This window comes from Diospyros lotus, chromosome 10 (assembly GCF_014633365.1).
Source record: "Diospyros lotus cultivar Yz01 chromosome 10, ASM1463336v1, whole genome shotgun sequence".
NCBI lineage: Eukaryota > Viridiplantae > Streptophyta > Magnoliopsida > Ericales > Ebenaceae > Diospyros > Diospyros lotus.
The window spans coordinates 12,632,324-12,646,707 of NC_068347.1; the positions used below are offsets into that span (position 1 = coordinate 12,632,324).

A 14,384-nucleotide genomic window follows, 5' to 3' on the forward strand; every position below is an offset into this window, starting at 1 on the left:
GAAAGTTTATAAATTTGGTATTTGAAATCTTTCATCGTGAGAACGATATTCTTACTTACTATTATATTACTTGTTCGACCCGTACACTTGCGGTATATTTTAGGGTGATCAAGTTTTTGGCGCCGTTGCCAGGGAAAGTATTTTTCAATATCAAATTAAAAAATTTTCTTTATTAATTTAGATTGTATATATATATATATATTTGAGTGTCTTTGTCTTTTGTGATTTTTTTGATTTATTTTATTTTTTTGTTATTATTGTTCTTTTTTTTTATTCTTTATTTATTTACTTATTTCATTTTTTGCCTATCTTACATAATCTTGTTTTACATTGTAGGCTGAGTAGTGCATGCCAAGAAAGCGTGGAGAAATTCAACCATTTGATCCAGAGATAGAAAGAACCTGTCAAGCAATAAAGAAAAGGACGAGATTAGCACGACAAGTAATAGTCATGGTAGAAAATCACAACCAGAACCTGAACCAGAATCAGAATCAGAGATTACTACGTGATTATGCCATGTCAGACCCAGTCGGAGCTCAAGCTAGCATATTGAGACCAGCTGTCAATGCTAATAACTTTGAGATCAAACCAGGACTCATTCAGATGGTTCAGCAAAGGCAATTTGGTGGAAATCCAACTGAAGACCCTAATGCACATTTAGCAAACTTTTTAGAGATATGCGACACCATCAAAATGAATGGCGTCAGTGAGGATGCAATCAGACTAAGGCTATTTCCTTTTTCGTTGAGAGATAAAGCTAAGGTGTGGCTAAACTCCAAAGCTCCAAATTCATTTACCACATGGGCATCCGTATCACAAGCATTCTTGAGTAAGTATTTTCCATCAGGTAAGACTGCTAAACTCAGGAATGATATTACTAGTTTTGTTCAATTTGATGGTGAATCTTTGTATGAGGCATGGGAAAGGTTTAAGGAATTGCAAAGATGGTGTCCACACCATGGTCTGCCTGATTGGTTAATTGTGCAGACATTCTATAATGGTCTATCTCATTCAGTTAGAATCACTATAGATGCTGCCGCAGGGGGTGCACTAATGGGTAAGTCTACAGAGGATGCATATGAGCTACTTGAAGAAATGGCTTCCAACAATTATCAATGGTCTACTGAGAGAGGTATGCCTAAGAAAGCCTCAGGTATGTATGAAGTTGATGGCATCAATATGTTAAACGCCAAGGTAGACAATCTTGTAAAAATGTTTGGTAAGTTAGGGAATGGCAATGCTGTTTATTCTAATTCCAATTCTGCCAGTAATTGTGATTGGTATGAGAATTCTCACTTGGGTTCTGATTGTATGTAGGTTGAGCAAGCTCAGTATATTTCAAATTATAACATGCAAAACCAGCAAAATAACCCATATTCTAATAGTTATAATGCAGGTTGGAGAAATCACCCCTAATTTTTCCTGGAGGGATCAGGGCAGCAGTATCAATTCTAGGCCTAACAATCCTCCTGGTTTTCAACCAAGACCTCAAGGAGTGATGCAACAACAACCAGAAAGCAAGCCATCTTGGGAGTTAGCAATTGAAAAGTTAGCTAATGCCACTGCAAATAGATTTGAAAAGTTGGAGGCAAAAGTAGACCAGATGGCCAATTTCAACAGAAATTTGGAGGTTCAATTGGGGCAGATCTCAAATGCTATAAATTCAAGAGATCAAGGTAAGTTGCCCAGCAAAACTGAGGTGAATCCAAGAGAGGAAGTCAAGGCAGTGACATTGAGAAGTGGTAAGCAACTTGGTGAGGTAAGTAGCGAACATGTTACAGGTGATGTTGATAAAAAGAATAATGTTGAGATTAGTGATGAGAATGAGAAGAATGAGATACCATCTCTAACACCACTTGTTAAACCTTATGTTCCTCCTATCCCTTTTCCTCAAAGGCTTAAACAGAATAAGGTTGACAAACAGTTTGAAAAATTTCTTGAAGTTTTTAAGCAATTGCGCATTAACATTCCATTTGCAGATGCTTTACAGCAGATTCCTGCTTATGCAAAATTTTTGAAAGAAATTATGTCAAACAAGAGAAGGCTAGAGGATTATAAGACTATTGCCTTAACTGAAGAATGCAGTGCCATGATTTAGAATAAATTGCCTCCGAAACTCATGGATCCAGGGAGCTTTTCTATTCCTTGCACTATTGGTGAAATTAATTTTGATAAAGTTTTATGTGACCTTGGTGCAAGTATTAATTTGATGCCCTTTTCTGTTTTCAGGAAGCTTGGACTAAAAGAACCAACACCCACCACTATTTCTCTTCAATTAGCTGATAGAAGTATCAAATATCCACGGGGAGTAGTGGAAGACGTTTTGGTAAAAGTAGATAAATTTATTTTTCCTGTTGACTTCATTGTTTTGGACATGGAAGAAGATTATGATATGCCCCTAATTTTAGGGAGACCTTTTCTTGCCACAGGGAGAGCTTTGATTGATGTTCAGCAAGGAACACTTAGCCTTAGAATTTATGATGAGACAGTTACTTTTAATGTGTTTAAGGCTACGAAACATTCTAATGGCAATGAAAAAGAAGTATTAAGGATAGATGACATTGATGATTTAGCAGAGAGATTAGATGAACCTATAGAAAATTGCATTGCTAATTTTTTTGATGAGCAGGAACAAATTTTAAATGCCAAAAACAAAGCTGGGGCCATGGGCTATTTGGATAAAAAACAAAAAGGTTATCCATCCAAAAGAGACAACTTGCTACTTTTGGATGTTTCTTCTCCTTCTTCAAAAGCCAAACCACCAAGTTGTGAAAAGGAAAATTTAATAAGGGTGCTTAGAGAGAAAAAGAAGGGGATTGGATGGAAAGTTGTTAACATTCAAGGGATAAGTCCATCAACCGGCATGCACAAAATTTTGACAGAAGAAGGATTCAAGCCTCCGTGAAGATGAAAACTTAGTCAAGCTAATGACTATAAACAAGCGCTTCTTGGGAGGCAACCCAGACTCTTTTTCCTTTTTGTTTCTATTATTTCATTTTAGTTTGTTGAATAAATATGGCCAATAACCCATACTTGTGATGTTGTGCAGGTTCAAAAGAAAAGAAAATAAAGTTGATTCAATTTGAACTGGCATGGGTATTCGTAATGCTCAATTATGTGGCCAGGGGAGTATTCATTTTTCATTCTACTTTTTCTTTGTCTTTCACATTGAGGACAATGTGTTAAATAAGTTTGGGGGTGTTGAATTATTAATTGTTAATATAAGCTATTTGTTTTGCTTGGGTGTTTTTGATATTAAAATTTTTTGCAAAACTTATATCAAGTGTATATTTAGCCAACCCCTAAACTAGAAAATTTTGTGAAAGATAAAATAAGAGCAGAACTTGTTATTTGGAATCAAGATTTGCATTTGGGTTCTTTATTTGTTTAACATTGAGTCTTTGATTTGGAATAAGCAATATCTTATAAAGCAAGATTAAGCATACTTGGGTTCTAAGATCATTAAAGTACATGTTCTTTGTGAAGTTGTGTGAGTTGTGTGACTATGCATGAAAGATAAATGCAATGTTTTTCTTGTGATTATTCCTTTCGAGCTAGGCCTAAACAGGGTTTAAGTAAATAGGGTGAATAATGTTGAGCGAGATGGAGCATAAAATGCACTCGTTAAAAAAAAAAAAAAAAAACGAGATGGAGCATAAAATGCACTCGTTTAAGGAAAAAAAAAAGAAAAAAAAGAAAGAAAAAAAGAAAGAGAGACAGGAGAATAAAAAAAAAAAAAAAAACCCTACTTTGTTACCTTTGTTTGTAGTAGTGAGAAGGGATGGTTGCAAGAATGGTTGTTGCACTATTCGATCGTGCGAGTTACATGACAAAACATAATTGAGCTTAGAATTTTGTATGGATTCTTGAACTAAGGAACGTAAGTATGCTTAGTTTCTTTTATTTGCTATTGTTATATTTTAAATTGAGGATTTAAATGTGGGCATAACAAAGGATTTGAATGTGATGAATGATTCCAATCATAACTTTTGTGTTTGAGTATAGAATTTATTTTCTTTGCTTGAGGACAAGCAACAATTCAAGTTTGGGCGTATTTGATGTGGGAATTTATTTACACATTTATTGGTCATAATTGAGTAGTGTTTTAAGTATTTTATATGTGTTTTATCTATAATTATCTAATATTTTAAGTTTCTTTTATATATATTTAATTTTTAGTATTTTGTGTTATTTTACATAAATGTTACTTTGTGTTTAGGTTGAAAAAAAATAAAAATAAAAATAAAAAAATAAAAAGATATTATAAAGTTAATACTATAAATTAATATTACAATATAAATAAAAAATAAATATTATAAATAATTAAAATTAATATAATTAAAATTATATTAAATATTATATTATATATATATGTGTGTGTGAAGTGGCGTGCGTGAGTTGAGTGCGTGCATATAATAATTTATTAATATAATAAATGGAGTCCAATTGCAATGCAAGTGGAACTCCATGCCCTACATACATATATATATATATATAATAATAACATAAATAAGGAGGGGATGAAAGGGATTTTGGCAGAGAATTAAGGAGCCGCGGACTCAAGGCAATTGAAGGCAGCGGCACAGTGAAGGGAGATTTGGCAAAGCAGTGAACAGAAGGGAATTAAGGGCTTGCGCAAGGGAAGATTGAAGAGCGAAAGCAGGCGGATGCAAGCAACACAGATTCAACACCCAGATCTGTTTCAGATCTGGGCTAGGGGATTTATTTTTTCTTCTTCTTCCTTATTTACTTAATTCTCTTATGCTCCTAATGTCGCTTTGGATTTTAATTAATTCTGTCATGAATTAATCTGTTAAACTAAGGCCATATATTGGCCGAAACTATGATGATGCATTTTTTATAATTTTATATGATTGAATAATTTGGGTTATGTTGAGTTGTGTGGTATTAAATTTAATGCTTGTAAATAATTGGCCACTATTTACATGATTTGATGCCTAATCTTGAGACTGAAAGGAGATAGTTTGGGGATTGCATCATAGGTACCATACACCATAAAGTAAAACCGACTAGAAATAGAATTCAGTTTCTTTGTGCGACTTTTAGCGATACGTTAGGAATTTCACAATTTGTAATGCATTTTCATTTAATTAAACTTTCATAGAAATATAGGAAGTTATTAAATGAAGATAGACTCGTTATAGCCTAGAAATAGGATAACGAATGCATTAGGAGATTTCTCCGTCACATACTCAATTAACCAATTCATTCCCATAAAAATCTATTATTTGCATTGCATAGCTAGGTTCATACATGAGCCTTAGTTATTAAAATCCATTGATTTCTTGATTCAAATTTCACTCCAAATCAATTTTATTTTGTTAATCTAATTAATTTATTTTTCTGTTCTTTATTAAATCTGAAATTTTTATTATCTAAATAATAAAGAAAGTTTATAAATTTGGTATTTGAAATCTTTCCTCGTGAGAACGATATTCTTACTTACTATTATATTACTTGTTCGACCCGTACACTTGCGGTATATTTTAGGGTGATCAGTACGACACTTCCTTAGTTTTTTGGCCATAACTTTCTCATATAAGCTCCAATTGAGCTGATTCAAAGTCTTCTGGAAAGATAAGATAATTATCTAACACTTTCATGTTTTTAGTTTTGAGCGATTCGAGCTGAATCAAGGTGTAAATCGGGTATGAAGTTGATGCACCTGCATTGTTAAGGCTTAGAGTCAAGTATTGAAGGAAGATGGACCCGAATCAAGACAAAAGCCAAAAAGAAGGCATGGCCGAGTGGCCCCTCACTCGGTCATGGGGAGACCAAATTTCCCTTACTTTTCATGACCCACTCGGTTATGCCGAGTGCGTACGACACTGCCTTAGTTTTTTGGCCATAACTTTCTCATACGAGCTCCGATTGAGCTGATTCAAAGTTCTATGGAAATATAAGAGAATTATCTACAACTTTATGTTTAGTGTATTGAGAGATTAGATCTGAATCAATGTGAAAATCTAGATTGAAGTTGAGATATGGGAACCACTCAAAATCGAGCCAAGGAAAAGGGCAAAAGAAGGCATGATCGGGTGGCCCCCCACTCGGTCATGACCGAGTGGCCCCCCCCACTCGGTCATGACCGAGTGACCCCCCACTCGGTCATGGTCGAGTGGGCTTTGGCCAATCTCTCCTCTTTTGCCTCTCAGATGGGCCGCGAGATTCTCACATTGATTCTCGCACATCTTCTCTCTCTTCTTCGCTATAAATATGAGACAATGCCTTCATCATAAGGTACGCAATTTTGAGTAATTGAAGTACAATTTTCTCATTTTATCTCGAGATCTGACTCAAGCATCAGAGGGTTTGCCCAGGGACCCCCACCCGCGTCCTAACGGTTCTCTCATTTTGTAGGCCAGTCGTCATCTTCAGGTCACTCGTCATCAAGGCCACTCGTCATCTTAAGGCCACTCGTCATCTTCAGGCCACTCGGTCACCAAGGCCACTCGTCATCTTAAGGTCACTTGTCATCTTCAGGCCACTCGTCATCTTCAGGCCACTCGTCGCCCTTAGGCCACTCCTCACCCTCAGGCCACTCGGTCACCAAGGCCACTCGTTGCCCTCAGGCCACTCGTCACCCTCAGGTCACTCGGTCATCTTGGGCCACCAAATCATTTAGGCCACCAGATTATTAGGCCACTAGATCATTTAGGCATCAGCCTTGTCAGACCATCAGCTCTGTTGGATTACCAGATCTGGACCTCTGTTAGATCCAGTTGCTCGTCAAGATTCCCATCAATGAAGGCATGACTCCCGAGACTCTTGCGTCTGTCCCCAATTAAAAATAGATTGTTGTATTTTGGCAACAACAATTGGCACCATCTGTGGGAACCGCAAGACAAAAAGCCAACTTAAGAATGGGAAACACCTGTGGACCCTAACAAACTCTCTCTTAAGGCGTAGAAACACGCCTACCACCATGGAACTCTCAGCAACAGGGAGTGCCTCCCATTATTCCCGATTCTCACCCATAAGGAGCACCTCCTGCCCCTCATAATGCTCAACCACAAGGAGGTGATTGCTCCATTTCCCCTAGCCAGCTGGTGGGGAACCAATCAGTCCCACATCCACTTAACATCGGCTCAGGGCCACTTCCTACTGATCAAGTTAGGACTTCACGAGAGCCACCGCGTACCGTCATGTGGGAAGAGTATGAAGCATTGAGACAACGACACGTTGAGGGCATCCAGGCACTTCGAGACATGGTTGGTATACTCCAAGGTATGATGCCTAGAGGGACGTTGCCCGATACCTTGAAAAAGTTTATGCCACCACTTGAGCATCAGCCCGAGGTGGGAGCTGATTCCTATCAAGAGGCCACTCCCGATTCTCATTCCCAGTCCACTCCTTGTCGGAAAGATAGATCACCACCACCAAGGAAGAATCCTCATGCCATGCCCCAAAGAAATGAGAGCCCATGAAAGGAAAACAGGGCTAGAAGTGCCCAAAGACGGAAATACAATGAAACTGGGGCCGGCATGCCAACAATACATGATAACCAAATAGCAGCAAGTATACTAGATGACATGAAAATGGTAGTTGAAGAAGTACTTCAACGAAAGAAATTGATCCCAGCCACGGAGGAGCAACAACACAGAAAATGTTCGTTTACTACAGATTTATTGGATAAGCCACTACCTAGAAAATTCAAGATGCCTCAAATCACCCCCTATTCCGACAAGGATGATCCCTATGATCATATTCAAAGCTATGAGTCATTGATGATATTGCACGGATGGGACAATGACATAATGTGCCGAGCTTTCTCCTTAACTCTATCAGGGCATGCCCGGACATGGTTCAAAAGTTTACCTGAGGCCTTTATCTCTTCATTTGATCAGCTCAAAACAGAATTTGTTAAGGCATTTATGATTAATAGTCGAAGAAAAAAGGACACCACATACTTGCTCAGTATTCGACAGGGGAATAAAAAAACTCTGCGTCAGTATGTGGATAGATTTCGGAATGCCACCCTCGAAGTTCATGATTTACCAATTGTAATGGCAGTGTCTGCTATGTTACACGGAACACGACTAACTCCCCTACAAGAATCATTATCTTTGGACCCACCAACTTCCCTAGCAGATTTGTTTACTAGAGCAAATAAATACGTGCTCCATATGGAAGTTGTGAGAGCTATAGGTGGGAATGAGGGTAGAGAGCGAAAAAGAAAGGAAAGCGATGTTGAAGAGGACTCCAAGCGGGTTAGGGGATCAGATATACCTCAGCCCCAGTTCCACCATTACACCAAACTTCTCCAACCTCGGTCAACCATACTTGCAGCCATCGGAGGGTCAGGTCTCATTAGACTCCCGAAAAAGGTTGACCATCCCATGGGGAAGAATAGAGAAGGATATTGTAGATATCACAGAACCTGTGGTCATTGCACTGACCAGTGTCGAGAGTTAAGAGATCAGATTGAGATGCTAGTTCATGAAAGACATCTTCAAAGGTACGTACAGGTCAAAGATAGTGAGCCTCGAAGAGGAGAAGATAAACAGGAAGAGCGGGGGAGATCAAATCAGAGATGTTAAGAGAGAGGAAGGGATTACGGAGATAATCCACCTCTAGACAATGAACCAGTTCATGAGCACATACATGTCATCTCGAGCGGTGAAACTATGGAAGGGGACTCCTCCTATTCCATCAAGACAAGCCACGAAAGAACATGCCCTTAGAAGAAGGTAGTTATCCACCATTAATGCCATCAAAGAGAAAATTGGGAGCAAAATTCAGACACATCGAAGAGAGCCTATGTTAAAGAACGAGAAACTAAACATTCCGTGCTCAGAGGCAACAATAAGACCCAAAATGAAACAGTGGATGTACTCACTTATTTCAAAAAATGTAAGCGTTTTCATTACACATTGCTTTGTGAAAGTTTGTTTGCTATGCTCTGCTTACAGGAAAAATAAACTCAGGCCTGTTGCCCCGTTCACAGCCCGGCAACGAGGGAAAAATAAACTCAAGCCCGTTGCCCCGCTCATGACCCAGCAATGAGGGAAAAACAAACTCAAGCCCGTTGCCCCGCTCACGGCCCGACAACGAGGGAAAAATAAACTCAAGCCCATTGTCCCACTTATAGCCCAGTAACGAGGTAAAAGTACATTTAAGCCCCTTGTCCCTCTCACAGCCCGACAATGAGGTAAAAGTACATTGAAGCCCGTTATCCCGCTTATAGCTCAGCAACGAGGAAAAAGTACACTCAAGCCCATTGTCCTGCTCACAGTCCGGTAATGAGGTAAAAGTACATTCAAGCCCGTTATCCCGCTTATAGCCCGGCAACAAGGTAAAAGTACATTCAAACCCATTGCCCTGCTCACAGCCTAACAATAAGGTAAAAGTACATTCAAGCCTGTTGCCCTGCTCACAGCCCGACAACGAGGGAAAAATGAACTCAAACCCATTGTCCTGCTCACCGCTCGACAACAAAGGAAAAGAAAGTGCAAATTTACTGTCCTATGCACAACACCATAACTGGGAGCAGAATCAAACTCATTGTTCGGTGCACAGTTAGACATCTATGGAAAGCGAACTTACTAGTATATCTACCTAAAACTTTTGCAAAGGAATTGAAAATCACTAGAGCCCAAAAATTTAAAAGCAGGGTGTGAAAACAAGCTCGAGAGGATGTGTAGAAGATGAAACATCTAAAAGAGAAGTAATGTTCAAAAGTTTACAGGACAAGATACTCTTTAACCCGAACCTTCCGGCTAAAAGAGTAGGGAGCAATTGATATGCCCTGCAAACTTGGAGTATTACAAGACCTAAAAAATTCATGAGACATGGACATGAAGCCCAAAGGCCCAACGGGTTGTAGGAGATCAAGAAAATAAGCCGAAGGAGCAAGAGGTCGAGCCGAGACCAAGTGGGGCGGGCCCACTCGGTTATGCCGAGTGGGTACAATACTGCCTTAGTTTTTTGGCCATAACTTTCTTATACAAGATCCGATTGAGCTTATTCAAAATCTTATGGAAAGATAATATAATTATCTACAACTTTCATGTTTTGAGTTTTGAGCGATTCAATCTGAATCAAGGTGTACATTGGGTATGAAGTTGATGTACCTGCACTGTTAAGGCTCAGAGTCAAGTATTGAAGGAAGATGGACCCGAACCAAGACAAAAGCCAAAAAGAAGGCATGAATGAGTGGCCCCCCACTCAATTATGACCGAGTGGCCCCTCACTCGGTCATGGGAAGACCAAATTTCCCTTACTTTTCATGACCCACTCAGTTATGCCGAGTGGGTACGACACTGCCTTAGTTTTTCGGCCATAAGTTTCTCATACGAGCTTCAATTGAGCTGATTCAAAGTTCTATGGAAAGCTAAGAGAATTATATATAACTTTTATGTTTTGTGTATTAAGAGATTCGAGCTGACTCAATTTTTAAATCTGGATTGAAGTTGAGATATGGGAACCACTCAAAACCGAGCCAAGGAAAAGGGCAAAAGAAGGCATGATCGGGTGGCCCCCCACTCGGTCATGGTCGAGTGGGCTTGGGCCAATCTCTCCTCTTTTCCCTCTCGGATGGGCCACGAAATCATCAAAATGGGCCACGAGATTCTCACCCTGATTCTCGCACGTCTTCTCTCTCTCATTCGCTATAAATATGACACCATGCCTTCATCACAAGGTACGCAATTTTGAGTAATTGAAGTACAATTTTCTCATTTTCTCTTGAGATCTAACTCAACCATCGGAGGGTTTGCGTGGGGACCCCCACCCGCGTCCTAATGGTGCTCTCGTTTTGTAAGCTACTCGTCATCAAGGCCACTCGTCGCCCTTAGGCCACTCGTTATCCTCAGGCCACTCGGTCACCAAGGCCACTCGTCATCTTAAGGCCACTCGGTCACCATGGCCACTCGTCACCCTCAGGCCACTCATCACCCTCAGGTCACTCGGTCATCTTGGACCACCAGATCATCAGCCTTGTCAGACCATCAGCTCTGTTGGATTACCAGATCTGGACCTCTACTAGATCCAGTTACTCGTCAAGATTCCCATCAGTGAAGGCACGACTCCCGAGACTCTTGCGTCTGTCCCCAATTAAAAATAGATTGTTGTATTTTGGCAACAATAAATTATGACATGATGAATGATTTGTTCTTATTTAATGATTACTTTCTAGAAATTTTCTCTTGGTATACTTTAGTTGAAATTAAGATTGTCTGAATATTATATAAGGACAAGCATTTAAATTTGTCAATTAAATGAAACGAATTATTGACAGAATGTATCAAAGCCATAATTTAAGTGATGTTGGGCACATCTTTTTCAATTAAATCCTTTTATTCTTCATTTTGGTTGATAAAAGTTCTTTGTTTATCGACTAAGATGTCATATCTTTGCAAAGATAACCGAAAAAATTATTTATCTGTCAACATAATCTTCATCCTTTGTCGACTAAGCCTATTTTATCATTCGGGTAGTCGACAAAACACAGTTCTTTGTCGACTATCTAAGTCGATCTATTTAAAGAGCCGGCAACCATCGATATTCCAAGCCCTAAAATTTTTCTCTATGGTAACCGAGTCTTTCTCTCTCTAGTTCCAATCTCTTTTTGGTCTTTCTCTCATATTCTTAGCTATATCTTGCTCTTTCTCGCTCTCTCGGTTACAACTCCTTGAGGATAAGATTTGGAATCCATACTATTTGATTTTAAATATATATTTCGATGAGTCCGAGTTGGTTCACAGGGAGATTATTTATGGATGAAAACAAAAATTATAAAATATTTGATTTTAGGAGGTGATTAAGATGATCTAAAGGTAAGAATTAAAACTAAACTAATACTGAATTTAAGCAGCTTGGGTCAAGACAATTTTAGTGCCAAAACCAATTAATTCCCGATTTAATAGAAAAGATTAGTAATATTCATCTGATTGAGTTTTGCAGATCTATCAGTAATTTTAGTTCAAGATAATGATAATTCTTGTTTAAGCAATCTCCATACATGGCATGAAAATTCTAAGTTAAGCAATTATCATAAATTGAATTATATCCCACAAACAGAATTTATAGGTATAGATTAATCATTTGGGCTTGGGTATGAAAATATTTCCAGGTCTAGCAATCTCCATACGTGGCATGAAAATTCTAAGTTAGGCTTATGCTTCAATCAAAACTCAAAAATACACTATACGCACACTGCTCAAATTAAATTAGATTAATATTACACATTTGAAGCGCAGCTTTCTTTGGGAATCATTGACGTTGGACACTGTCCTTGCTTTAACCCAAGATTGGATTTAGCTACTTATCTTCATTTTTAAATAAATTGGTAGGAATTTAAATGACAGAAATTAAAAGACAATATTTAAAAGACAATTTTATAACTGACTATATAGGCGGTATATAATTAAAAGACAATATTTAAAGACAATATTAAACCGACCATATAAGCGGTATTAAAAGACAATAATTGAAAGACAATTTTTTAACCAATTATATAGGCGGTGTATAATTAAAAGACAATATTTAAATACAATATTCAACCGACCATATAGGAGGTATATAATAAAAAGACAATATGAATAACATAATACAACTATATGGAAACAAAAGTTGAAGATTTAAGAGAAACAATTCTAAGAACAAAACTATACTTTCATTATAAGAAAATTGAATGGTTACAAATGCACCCCAAGTGCTCTATTTATAGGCTAAAAGATGCAATAGAAACCACTCAATTATATAATTTAATAATACAAAATATCTAAAAAAAATAAAATACCTAATTTAAAAATACAAAGATAAATAAAATATTTAATTACTTAAAAAGTTAGTGCCAAAGTGTAGTTCTTGAAATTTCGTGACTTGATGTAAGTGATGACATCATTCCAACTCATAATGTAAGCAATGATGTCATTCCAACCCATGATGTAAGCGATGATGTCATTCCAACCCATGATGTAAGCGATGATGTCATCAATTTTTGGGACTTGGGCTTTCCATATTTTTGGGCTTGGGCCTTCCTTGTATTGGGCTTGGGCCTTACTTGTGTTGGGCTTGGAATCCATACCATTATAATATTATATATATTATATTTATTTTTTTATATTTTATATATTTTATATATATTTTTATATTAATATTTTTAAACATGCACAAAATCACAAAATGTATAATAATATTCAATTTAAACCATTTTAAGATCAAAATAAGGGTGAAATTATAACAAAATTTTTACAAAATTGATCACTAATCAAAGGATGGTTGAGGTTCAAATTTGGATCTCTCTTCAACACTCTTCCCTTTTTCCTTTTGCTTTTTCTCTTGCTCTCTTTCTTCCTCCTCGCTTTCTTCTTACCCTCTTTACTTCCTTCATTCACTTCCTCATCATTCATTTCATCATGCCCTTGGTCATTTTTACTAGTGGTAGGCCACACTGTCCTAGGGTCCTCAGGTTTCTCAATTACTTTCCCACTCCTAATGACACTAACAGACTGGACTTGCTCATGATTCTCACTAGATGACCCTTTGGCCCTATGGGCTTGACCTACGGGGTACGGACTTGGTTGTGAGGGAAACTTCCCTGGTTCTCTAACACTCAAGGTCTGAGTCAACTTAGTCAGCTGACTTCTCATATCTTCTAGAGCCCTGTGTCCTTGTGGATAAGATTTGGAGACTTTGTAGGCTAAGTCTTGGATTTCAAAATGATCCAAAGGTGGATTAAATGTTATTTGATATCCGCAATCAACACTTAACTATATTGGAATAAGTTTGGAATCCACAATTATGACTCCCAAATGGTTTAGTGGCTTAGTTCATTACCCTAGTGATCTAGTCTCGAAGTTCCAAGAATTAAACATTGGCCCGAACTTTTCAAGTAATTGCACTTAGACCCCTTACAACTTGGTCCCCAGGCTATTTTTAATTGCATTTTAGCCCCCAAAGAAAAGATAAATTACGCTAATACCCCAAGATTTTAGGTAAATTAAACTTTTACCCGAACTTCAATATTTATAATTTTACCCCTGGTTCAGAAACTGAGCTTTTGTCTTAAGGCTTTCATAATCCCTTGAATGGACGTTATTTCCTCAAATTTTGCATCAAAATATCTCAAGTATTACCTCAAATTTGAGTATGAAAACCTCGGGTATTACATCCTCCCCCCCTTAAAAATAAATTTTGTCCTCGAAATTCCACCTCATTCCTCAAGATTATGGTGTCCCAAGAACACCTTCTTCAAGAGATAACATCCTACCCCTCAAGACTCACATCAGGGTGGATAATGTACTTGGTTTGGTGTGCCTCATCCAGTACAGTTTGCCTCAACTCTTGGCCTTAGGCACATAAATTTATCTTAGAATTAAATTATTTCACCCGTAAACCGGCATTAGGGTTTTTAACCT

The 14,384-nt window shown here is 37.8% G+C and overlaps 1 non-coding gene across 1 annotated transcript; it reads right to left on the reverse strand.

Annotated features, from left to right (window-relative positions):
- Window positions 1–858: 858 nt before the first annotated feature.
- On the reverse strand, window positions 859–965 carry LOC127812376 (small nucleolar RNA R71). The gene has a single exon (XR_008025880.1). It is a non-coding gene; the product is annotated as a small nucleolar RNA R71 (small nucleolar RNA).
- Between the last annotated feature and the right edge of the window lie 13,419 nt (window positions 966–14,384).